General features: G+C 39.3%; 2 protein-coding genes across 4 annotated transcripts in view; one reads left to right on the top strand and one right to left on the bottom strand.

Annotated features, from left to right (window-relative positions):
• PDCD10 (programmed cell death 10) overlaps positions 1-10,016 on the bottom strand; it is a 37,835-nt gene extending 27,819 nt beyond the window's left edge. The window contains exons 1-2 of one of the 3 annotated variants that reach the window (XM_045514563.2): positions 9,874-9,970; positions 9,340-9,496 (exon numbers count right to left, since the gene is read on the bottom strand). The gene's annotated coding sequence lies outside the window, so the exon portion shown is untranslated. Of the gene's footprint in view, positions 1-9,339; positions 9,497-9,868 lie in introns of all 3 variants that reach the window. The other 2 variants (XM_010952075.3, XM_010952077.3) reach the window with 2 other exon arrangements.
• Positions 10,017-10,165: 149 nt separating this feature from the next.
• Positions 10,166-12,175, top strand: part of SERPINI1 (serpin family I member 1) — a 75,187-nt gene continuing 73,177 nt past the window's right edge. Inside the window, exon 1 of the mRNA XM_010952078.3 lies at positions 10,166-10,888. The gene's annotated coding sequence lies outside the window, so the exon portion shown is untranslated. The remainder of the gene's footprint in view (positions 10,889-12,175) is intronic.

Below are 12,175 nucleotides of genomic sequence, written 5' to 3'. Positions count from 1 at the left end.
AAGAAGGGTAAGTACAGTACAATAAGACACTTGGAGAGAGATCACATTCACATAACTTTATTAAAATGCATTGTTGTAATCGCTTTATTTTATTATTAGTGATTGCTAATCTCTTGCTAATTTGTAAGTTAAACTTTACCACAAATATGTATGTATAGGGAAAAAACGTGTACATGTGGGGTTCAGTACTATCTGTAGTTTCAGGCATTCACTAGGGGTCCTGGAACCTACCCCCATAGGCAAGCGGGGACCACTGTAGTTAGCCAACACTGCTAGCACTGTCATTAGAGAGATGAGGAAGAAGCATAGTGATTCTAGAACCAGTCTTGCTTGAACTCAATTCTGCATCTACCACGCATTAGTTGTGTGACCTGGGGTAAGTTATCTAATTTCTCTATTCAACAATCTTCTCATCTATGAAATGAGAATAATAACAGTATTTGTCTCTTAAGGTTGTGAAGATTAAACAAGTTATCACAGATAAAGCACTGAAAACAGTACATAGCACACAGTAACTATTTAATATTAGATATCAGATTAATTACATTTTAATCTAGGATGATAAGATCTCTTTCTATAAGTCAGGTCCTCTATACAATCATCTCGGCAGGGGGGTCAAGGACTCTTAAAAACCAGATAAATGGAGGAAGATAAGTGATTGTAAACCTCCTTAGAATGGCAGAACTCTGTTTTGTTTTTCAAATAAATTCTTTTATCAGATCCTAAATATGACATAAAACACACTAAACTGTTCATTAATCCACAAAATGTATTAAGTAATAACTACGGTTTATCAGCCCTTCCTCTCACAGGAGCCCTTAAACACCACTCTCCGCAATTTGAAAACCACTGCTCTAGGACAATCACTACACAGCATTATGAGCAAAGCACTGTGAGAACAAAGGTGAGTGGTCCACATAGTAAGGGTAAGGGCTGGCAAAAGACACCTGGACCTAAATTTTTTCCATAATTCAGAGTTTCGGATCTCAATCTCATACCGGTAACCTGATCTGTACTGTTGTCACATGCTTATGCATTTACGAGATCTACATGTTAAGGCCCTAAAACCCTAAAATTTTAAAGGGAAAATAGCCATTACTGTACATTACTATGTATTATCTAGTCCAATCTCCAAATTTCACAACTTAGAAATGAAAGTCCACAGAAGTTCACATTAAGAAACTAAACAAATAGTGACATATTTTAAAATATGCTACTGAGCTGCTGTAACCTACTGTACAGGACATGCGAGTCAGCCTGCCCAACTGATGTGCCTTTAGGCTCACCTGCCCTGCTCCTCATGTCCTCCACACTCGTGTCCTCCATGGGTCAGCCAGCTGACAGCCAAGACCCTCGCACCCCACGCAGAGTGTATGGAGGCTTACAAAGCCAGCTGGAACGTGGCTCTGGTTCAAGGTCGCCCTAGGGTTCTCAGTAGCACAAGTTGGTGGATCTTCCATTTGGTGTTGCCGAGACCTCTGACTCACTCACTTTAAAAGTTAACTGCATCACGTCAGTGTTAAGAACTTACATATTTTGGGGTGGTAGTTTCTTAATACAGAAATCATAAAATGGACAAGAAGTAATTAAGTTTTTCTACATACAGATGGACAGCATTAGGTAAGTGCTTAGATTTGAAACAAAGATCTAAGTTTGAATTTTGCTCAGGTGGGTGATATCATTTAAGTTATTTATCTCTCTAAACTCAGTGAGAAATCACTGGAAACACTGATTTAAGAACTCATCTCATGGGGTTATTAAGGGTACAAAATGCATATAAAGTACTTGTTACAGTATCTGATACAGTATCTGATAAACATTTAATTCATATTATTAGTTACTGATATTTTATCTAAGATTTGATGAATCTGACATGGCATCAGGACTGGAACTAGGGTGGGGCAAACCCAATGCCTAGAGCACAAAATTTAGTTCTTACTTGCATGACATAGCAAGTGTCTCCTTAAATTCTGTACCCTAGACCCTTCACTTGCCTCAGTCTAGTCCTGCCCCTGCATAGCATACACAAGGATAGCCTAACACTGAAATCACAATGTCATAAAGGCCACTTCCACAGTATATTTTTAAAAGTTTTTCTCCCCCACTTGCCAAAATGGAGGCATAAATAAATTACTTGTGCCACCCAAAAAGTTACATATATCACCCAAAGCAAATAACAGTTTAGGAATACTAAAAGAATGTGATAATCAAATTTACATTTTAAAACTATTTGCCAAGTCTGTGTTAAAATTACTTTTTATTCTCTTAATGTACATAGATTAATTTAATAAAGAACGCTGTGGCCCAGAAGCAGGCTGGGTAGCAGAGTGAAATCAAGATGTGATCAAAGACTTTCTCAAAATAATCCATAAAAGGGAGATAATCTACACAGGATAATTAAAAGATAACATAATCAAAAGGCTTGTTACCTCTGAATTAGCTGATGGGAAATGGGAACAACAGAAATAATAACTGGCTGGTAAGATATTTCTGCACAACAGGTTCAGAGGAAAAAAGTACACATCTCTTTAGTTGCGAAATCCTCACTTTTTTTTTTCCTATTCAAATGCCTAGATTTTTGTTAAATTCTGGCCTGAACAAAATTTAAATGAAAACAGTTGCCGGAAGGCAGGAAATAAATCTGTCCCCTTAAATATGCTCATCTTTTGCCCATAAAGTTCTTACTTAATCTAGTGGTTCATGAATTAAAGAATGCCTAACTGAACAGTCATTTAGTGTTTGAGGTACATCTTTGTATTTTCCTTTTTATTAGTATTTGTGATGTTTTAATTTTTCCAATATAATGCTAAAGCTTTCCTTTAAAACCCCTTGGAAATTCAACTAAACTTAAGCTCTCATGCTGTTCCTGTGTTCTCTATGCTTGAAAGTACAAGTAAAGAGACTATACCACGTGGGTCAAGCTTACTTGCTCTGTATCACTTATAATCTTAAATGTCTACCATTTAACTTAATGACTCCTTATTGCCTAAAGTTCTCTACAGTATACAATGCGTATTTCCTTTACCTTATCAAATTTCTTTGCACCAAAACACTGCCACAAAGGCACTCAAATGTTGATAAAATTATTATCCCCAGATAATAAATGGACTCTGGCTCATTTGTTTAAGAGGAGGTGCTAATAAGGACAAGATTCTATGTTGATGATGACATTTAACTTCACCTTCAGCTCCCAACTGATCTCAAATAAAAATGCTATTAGTCACAAGAAAAAAATGAAGGAGATAGAGTGATAAAATTGCTTATATTGTATACATGATTCCTCTCCTGTAACCTTCATTTGTAAAACTGTAATTCATTTTTCAACAAAGCACACCAAAATTCAGACAGGACCTCAGAAATCTCTCAAGTTTTGACAGTATTGCCAAAATGCCAATTTTACTATAAAGGCATCCACAAGCATCTACTTTTGAGTAAAAGACCATAGCATTATTCAAAATCCTTTGGAATTAAATTAAGAAAGCCTTGCAACAACATGAACTCGTATAGGGAGCAGCTCCAGTCTGGAGGCCAGGTCTGACTCAGTTACCATTCCCAATTGCCTCTTTTTGCAGCAAACATATAAAGTCTAAGAAGGCAGCAGGGGTGTAACTAACGTCTTAGCGTTTTGTCCCTCCTTAACTCCAAACTCCACTGGAGTTCCAGTTCATCCTGAAGGCAGCATGGTTAATTAAGGCAGAGAGGCATGTTTCAGTGCCAGGGACCAGACATTAAGTTAGAGAAACTACCACTTTCCCCCCTTTCTATCAGCTCTGACCAAAATTATCAAATGAACTGATACATGTGCCAGTACTTAATAAATCAGAAAGGCTAAATGCCCGTATGATGGCCTTTCCATTCCCTAATAGCCACTAAATTATAAACACTGTACAGAAGTTTTACTCTTTTCCGTTTTCTGGCGCCTAGCACAGTGCTCTGCACAGTCAAAGTCAGCAGCAGTGTTAGCTGGGAGATGCGGAGATGAAAAGTCAGATACAGTCCATGTCCCTGAGGGTGTGCAGTCTTGCAGGGAAGACAGACCATAAAGAAATACATGTCAAGCTGCCACTTCACATAACTCCAGGGAGCACAGCTGTATCACACTATACATACACTTACCCTACGCAAATTCAATGGCCATGCTTGACATTTTCTTCTAAGAAAACAAAAAAAGGAAAATAACTATTGAAATATACAGGTGATCATAATTCCATTCCATGTATACAAGCCCCAGAGTGAAAGAGATAAAACATATGGATCTGCTACTCCCCCCACCAGACTTAGAGCCACAGTGCCTCTCACGATGCCTCTCACCCACTGTGATTCCTGTATCATAATGTACGTATTTCTTTTCCAACATGAGCTCTGAATAACAAGTTAAATACATGACCCAGCACTCCAAAGGAAAAGTAATTCTATTCTAATGCTAGAGGAAAAATAAGTTGTGTTGAAGCTGTATTAGTCTCCAATGTGGTAACTCCTAAGTGATTTTTTTTTTAAGAATAAGTTTGAATATAAGTAATTTTTGCCTGCCACGGTGATCTTTGCATCTAAGATACAACTTCTCTATATAATTTTAACTCTAAATCTAACTGCCCCCTAATGGAGCTCAATCACCAACATCATTTTTAATGTAATGATTAAAAATACGGTCTCTTGAGTTGCTCAGCATGGATTCAAATCCTAATTCCAAGCAGTAAGTGGTTTTGAGACCTTGAGAAAGTTACTTAACCTCCCTGTATTTTAGTTTTCTCATTTAAATTGGGGATAATAGTGCCTCTAACTCATAAGAGTTGGTGCAAGGATTATATGAGCTCATGCAAAATGTTTAGCATGATATCTGGCACTTAGTTACTGCTCAATAAATACTGGCTATCCTATTATAACCCAGCTCATTCCAAACAAGATTTAAGGCAATTTTATACATGATATATATTTAAGGAACATTTGATAAATGAACAAACCAACGTTTCATTATTATGCAAGCTAACTTACTTCTGGTAAGCTTATTTCCAAGAACTGGCCTGCATAAACAGTAGCAACTACCACTACTGTTATATGTTCCAAATAATATGTTCTGCTGCTGTTATCCAATAATTCATAAGCTGGCTGACAAAAATCCCCTCTTTATTTGATTCCAGGCAACTGCAGAGTGAGATTAAGATTGAATAGATTCATTTCACTTTTTAGGTGGTTAAAAAAAATTATGCATACCAAAAACATATGGGTGACCCTGAAAAATAAGATGGTAATATCACATTACATTCAAGACACAATTGTGTAGATAAAATAAGAAAACTGAATTTTTCACCTTCATACATTCAAAAATGGACCACCAAACTAAATTGTTTATCTTTCTGCAAATAAATTATTTCTGATTGTTACAATAAAGATGCTTTCATTTTTTACACTGTGTGTCCTATTAAAAAGTAAATCTCTAAAACTGCAACTTTCTATAACATTTCAAAAACAATAATATACACCATCAATCACACTATTTATCTTTGAAATCACTCCTGCAGTTTATATTATGGAGAAATAATTGTTTATCACGGAATTAGCTTAAAATTCTTAGTAACATTACCTATCATAATGACCTTAATAATCCAACAAGATATAAGAAGCAGTACTTTAGTTTTATCCTCCACATATTGGTATGCCAGGTCAATATGAATTTTTTACCCAAGATTCCAATAACACAGGAACCTACTGTCTAAAAAAGTAAGTTTAGGACTTCTCAAAGACTTATAAACTGGGAGCATTACTGGGCTTTCAAGCCAAATATCAGCAATCACTTTTGGACAGTATCTTGTGGGAGACTGAATTGGTAAATTCACAATGGCATTTAAGGTAACAGCAGCTAAGCCGCTGAATTTATTCTATGCCTTTATTATAGTACTGTGAAGGTTTAGAAAATTTGTTTTCAGAACCAAAGACTAACACAATTTATTCCTGAAATTCAGTTTGCATGTTTTGAAAATAATATTTTTACTCTCATAAGTATATAGGTTTAAAGCAAATAAGATATTACCTTAGGACCCTCTGATACATGAAAATTTCCAAGAAGCTCAAACTATAAGCTCCTCTGAAATAAGCATTACTCAATTTTACAGCCACCTTGTCTAAGGCAAGTTATATTAAAGGTAAAATTCAAATAAGATACCATGGTTAAAAAACAAAACAAAACAACAAAGAAAGGAGAAAAAAGCATGAATTTTGCTGAGGACAAAATGAGATAACAATAGGGAAGAAAAGAATCCACTGAAAGTTAGTTTCTTCTTTCTATATTTTATTATAATGAATGTTGCTTGCAAAAGCAGAATGGTGATAAGGTCTCCAAAATGCTCTGTTATACAGAAATTTTGTTGTAAGAGACCCTTTTGCCATTTCCACATAGAAAACTATCCTGATTATAAAGACCTCCAAGAAAAAACAAACATCTTTCTACAGTTTACACTTAACTTCTGTCAATGACTCCTTTTTATCCAAGGTAGGATTTTATTTTATATCTCTTTTATAAACATTTCTGTATTTCTGTCCGTAGCAGAGGCACTGTGCATGAATGCACTCATTCAATCACTTGTTCATAAATGCAGCAAGTAATTACTGAGCATTTATTTTGTGCCACATACTGTATAAGTAGTGAGGTAAGGCACATGACAGATGGGAGGGACCTGCCCAGGTAGCTTACAGTCTAGTGAGGGAGACATTTATCAATTAAACACTGAAATAATTAAGTTCCTATTGTGATGATGTTCAAAGAAGTACAGAGTATGGTGGAAACATAGTGGGAACCCACTCTGGTTTCAGGAATGAGGGGTCAAAGGTCAGAGAACATTCCCCTGAGGAATGACATTTAAACTGAGACTTGAAAATTAACTAGGAGTTGGCTAGACTTGGGAAGGGGAGGGGAAGCAGTCCAGGCAGGAGGATGGAACACGTACAAAGGCCCCCAAGTCAGGAAAAGCTTATGTAGGTAGTAACCGGATGGCACAGTAAATGAGAAAGCCTGGGAATGGAGAGCTAAATAGGAGACAAAAGATAAATTGTGAGCATTAAACAGAGTAAGATGGTAATAGTATCTGAATATTTAAGTAATTTAAGTCTTTTTCTCATGGAAAAGAATCTAAGGGAACTGAGTCTCTATTTCACAATATTAAAGATCTGTAGTCAGAAGACCTGGATTATGTCTTGGTTCCATCAGTTATTAGTTACAAGACACTGCACTTAACCAATATGAACCTCTTTATTTTATTCTCTTTGTAAACAGGTACTCAGTTACCTGTTTTACCTACTGGGAACACAATGATAATACAACAGTCCTGTTCTTAAACACCTCATATGCTCAAAGAAAAAGAGATATATGTATATGGGACACATCCTAAGCCCTGTCAGAGATCATGTCCAAAAGTTGACACAAGGCTCCTACAAAACCCAAAATGAGAACAAACGTGGACACTGGGGAACTGCAAACTACTATAGAAGTACAAGGATACACATCACTCTGTGAGCCCTGTTATTCAATATACAGAGATCCAAAATGATCACAGTACTCCAGCATATGACTGAAAGATGATAAATACAATAGAAACATTATTCCACCATTCTACTGCTCACCATTCCCCATGGGTGAAATATCAAAACTGTAATGGACCTCAGGGCTGTAGAGAAGCTAGTGGTAGAACTGAATCAAGGACAAAAACTAACACACATTAGACAAGTGCATTACATTAATTTTACTCATTTCCAAATTTTCCTGACTTTGGGTTTGAAAGCTCATTCCACAACCTCCCAGCTGCATGCCAAAAGTTAGAAGAACTCATTTCTCACTTCCTCCAACAAAATTTAATTCCTTAACACTGCCATATAGAAAATACTTTAACATTATTGCTTTACTATCACTGACTCATGTTCAGTTTATGATCAACTTAAACCACCGCACCTTCTAACTCAGCATAGAGCCAGTTAAACCCACATAATTTTCCATTTGTTTAGTCAGTCTTCCTTCCTTGTTGTACTGCTCCACTTACTCATGGTGCTAATTATTCCTGATTTTATTTCATTCAACAGTATCATACCTCTCTTCTATTTTAAAAAAGTCATATTAATTTTCACACCATCTTAACTTCAATCATAGGGGAATGTAATAGTACCTCTGGGTCCTAGAAATTTTGCTCTCACAAATCAAACACATTGTGGATAATTTTAATATCTGCAGAGTATATTCAAAATGCAGCATATTTCAATGGTCAATTTATATAGCTGTAAACCATAGTTGATTACGAGCTATCAGTAGATACCTGATTTTCAGATATAAACTTACGGAGAAAGTCTTGTTGTCAATGAACATACTCTTAAAATTCTATTAAAGAACTGTCTAGTAATTATGAACTGTAATTACAATTGGTCATAATAATTATAAAGGATAAGATTGGAACAAGCATACTGCTTTACATTCAATATAAAACACAAATGTCCTATTTTTCCACTCTTTAATGTAAAATAAGGATGAGTTAAAAGTCCCAGATGATGCTAAGAAAATTAAAGTACACTGGAGCCTGATGTTACTATTTACACACATACACATACACACACACACACACACACACACAACACCAAGTCAAGAAAATGAGGGGAAAAATAAATAAAAATCAACAGAAATGTGATGGTACCTCCAGGAAATGCAATGTATCTTCCCTCATAGTACGAGCACACTAGATACTCTCTTGGTGCTATATTGTTTGAAAAAGTGTAAAATAACTTTCGTGAAAGAATTCCAATCCCATTGCTTTCAGTTTTACAAAATGAGGATAAAAACACTAAGTTAGGAAGGGAAAAAGAGTATCTTTCACCTGTAAAGATGAAATATATTGTTACCTGATTTTCTCCTTTCCCACTAACTACCCTTTAAAACTGTAGCATGCCTCTAATATAAGGAAAAAAATAGGTTGAAACTGATTCTTCTTATTTTTCCAAACGGTTACAGTGTGTGCTGCATTTATTGAGGAATCTCTCCCCAGCTCAAAAAAACTCTTCACTTCACAGATGGCTTCTTAGAAATACCTAAAATGTATTACTTTGCAACTTTCTCCACCCTCTTCAAAAAATACCACCTCCCTACTCTTTCTTTCTGGTGCAGCAACTCTGATTCAGAAGCTGAATTACAACTGGATTAGATTAAGATCTGAACCTACCTGTGTGACCTTGGGCACGTCACCTATCCCTACAGTTTCTTCATTAGCATCCCACTGTGAATGCTCTTTGAAAACTGCAAAGGTGTAAACACATCTTAGGAATTAACATCTTAAAGGGGTTAAGCTTCTCTGTTTAGGGTAAAATTACCTCTTTAGAGGGACCACATCATGAAACTGGAACTGAATCCGTAGATCTCTGTCAACATTTGCTGTTCCTTCTATAGTTCTCCTCTTCCCTCAAAGGGCATAACCGACTGACCTCAAAAGCAGCGCCTTCCTTCCTCCACTCCTTCCCAATCCCACTTCTACATCAAGGGGAAAACAGCAGCTTCATCTCCCCGCCCCAAGCCACACCTTCAGAGGACCCCACCCCAGGCACATCCGCCCTCTCCCTTCTCCGGGGGCACCAGAGGCCAACCTCGCCCTTCCCCTCCCGCCCCCACCTAGAGGAGACTTCCTGGAGGCGTTCAGGGCCGAGCAAGGCAGGCGGCATTTACAAACCCGCTTTACGCCACTCGCGTAGGGTAACCTCGCTTACGCCCATAGGGCCCCGTTCCCAGCCCCGTCCTCTCCGCCTGCCAGAGCCAAGCCCGAGTGCCTCAGCCACGGCCGCCGTGTGACCCCAGACCTCTTCTGCTCCGCGAGGGGCTATCAGGACTGGGACAGAACAGTCATACCTTACCGGCAACTGAGGCACTGACTTCACTTCCCACCTTTGGAGCCCTCTTCAACTCCCGGATCAATTCACTCCGGCGACGCCGGAAGGACCCGAGAGGAACCAGGCGTTGTCCGGAATCCTGCCCAGCCGGAGTCGCGCAGGGGCCTATGGGGACTCGTAGTCCCACTCGCCGGCGTCGTCGGCAATTCCTGCACGTAGGAGACTACAATTCCCGTCAGGCTGTGCGGTGAAGCCTAAGGCGATGGGTGGGGACACTTTCGGCCAATAGTAGGAGAGTTCCCTGCCTTTGCGGGAGGAGGTGAGAAGAAGAGAGAGGGTGCACGGAAAGAAGAGGAAGGGAGGGGTCAGCCCTCACCTGCGCCAATCAGGATGCAGGGTCGGCCCCGCAGGCAACTCACCCTTTGTGGGGGCGGGCTAGTGGAGCCGAGGAAGGAACGGGGGTGGGGGAAGAGCTCCGAGTGGGGAACGTGGGGCGGCTGAGCTGTGGACGCCGTACGGGCGGAGAGGAAGCAGCTGGGGAATCGCCAGGGCAGAGGGAGGCGTGGTGTGGGGATGCGCCCTGGCTGAAGAAGCAGTTTCCCCGATAGTGGCCAAGAACCAGGCCCACCGGGCGGCCAGACCTGCGGGTTGGGCAGGGGTAGGTTGCGCCTGGGCTTTTCGTGGAGGTGCCCGAATGGGGCGGGAGTCTGCTCCAGGTGTAAGGTCACACAGGGAAGAGGGGTCCCAACAGAAGGGAAGCAGCAGAGCAGCCGCAGAAGTGCGGGGAGCGCGAAGGTACCAGGAAAGCCGCTTCCCGCCGCCTCCAGCCGGGGCAGCAGCCGGAACAGCAGGGGGAGGAGCAACAGCTGCTGAATTCGCCAACTAGAGGAGGGGGAGGCGGAGCTTAGGTCCCTGTGGCAGCCAGAGGCGCACCCTGGGCTGTAGTTTCCCGGGAGAGAGGAGAGCAGGAACGGGAGCGGAGCGCAGTCCTCAGAGCCTCAGCTCCAGCATCCCGTCAGGGGTTGCAGGTGTGCGGGAGGTAAGCGTGGGTGTCTCTTCTGGGCGTCTGCTCTGCCCGGGAGAAAGCGTTTTCCAACTGGAATTATATCGAGGCACAGCGAAAAAGAGTCTCTGACTAGGGTTAGGGAACTGGTGCAAACCCTTTTAGGTGAAAGATGTACGTTTTTGGACTTTGAGGGGGAATAAAAAGCAGAATGTGGCTTGACTCGGTATAAAGGGCGTGGTTAGTGATTTTGGTTTGAGTTGTACCATTAAAACTGTTCTGGGAGATTTTAAGATTGAGGGAAACCCTGCTCGTTGAGGAAAAGGTGGATGATATTTGGATAGGTGCGTAGCTGGTAAAAAAAACAAAAATTTTGTCATTGTTATAGAATTACTTTAGTACTCTTTCACTAGGAAAATAACTTTGGAGTCTTCTTCACTATCTACCCTTTACGTTGTTTTTATCAGATTGTCCTGCTACTGACCTGTTTTCCAGGGTGGTTATACTGCAGGTTCATAGAATTGAAAGAGATCTCTATAAAAGAAGCAGATATAGGCGGGCAGTTATACTCAAGATGACTGAACCTATCCAAAGTATAACTTTTGCTAGCAATAATGTAAAGACGTATTTTAATAAATGGATACTTAGCTTTCCTTCCAGTGGCTCTGAAATATTGGAACAAAGACCAGGATTCAGCCTACAGTGGGAACATATGGTGTATTTCATTGCTGCTCCTTATTCTCTCATTTGTGTCTGGTAATATTTGTACATTTTTAAAAACAAAAGTACAAGAAAAGCTGTGCAGGGATCTTTTCTGTTCAGAGAGTATGTGCTAGGTGATTTTCCTTAGTATGTGTTATGATGGGTTCAGCTTTAAAACACATGTAATAGTATCATAAAATAATAGTTTATTCTTAGTATTAAACCAAGTGTGGTATCTTTGAATGTAGTTACATACCTATGGATGAAAATTTGTTTTAATACTAGATAAAGATGAAAGTCACATTTACCTTTGTGTGACTATGATAAAATTACAGGCTTTTCTCTTTAGAAAAGTCTGTAAAAAGCTATTTGCCTAGTTCTTTTTCTTTTTCTTTTTGTTACAGAGATTCCTCAGATTACATGGCTTTTAATCATAGTAGCATATTGCAGTACATGTTGCTCTGAAATGCTTTCATTGTGACAGTTGTATATTTCAGAGTCGGCTTGAATACTTTAATCTGTTTTTTTTGTTTTGTTTTGTTTTGATTTTTGAACTAGGATCAATAAAACGGAATAATTACCTTCTATTTTCTTGTTTTCATGGTTTGCTGATTTTCTCAT

The sequence above is a fragment of the Camelus bactrianus genome, chromosome 1 (genome assembly GCF_048773025.1).
Source record: "Camelus bactrianus isolate YW-2024 breed Bactrian camel chromosome 1, ASM4877302v1, whole genome shotgun sequence".
In the NCBI taxonomy this organism is placed as follows: Eukaryota; Metazoa; Chordata; class Mammalia; order Artiodactyla; family Camelidae; genus Camelus; species Camelus bactrianus.
This window is presented reverse-complemented; position numbering and strand designations above follow the sequence as displayed.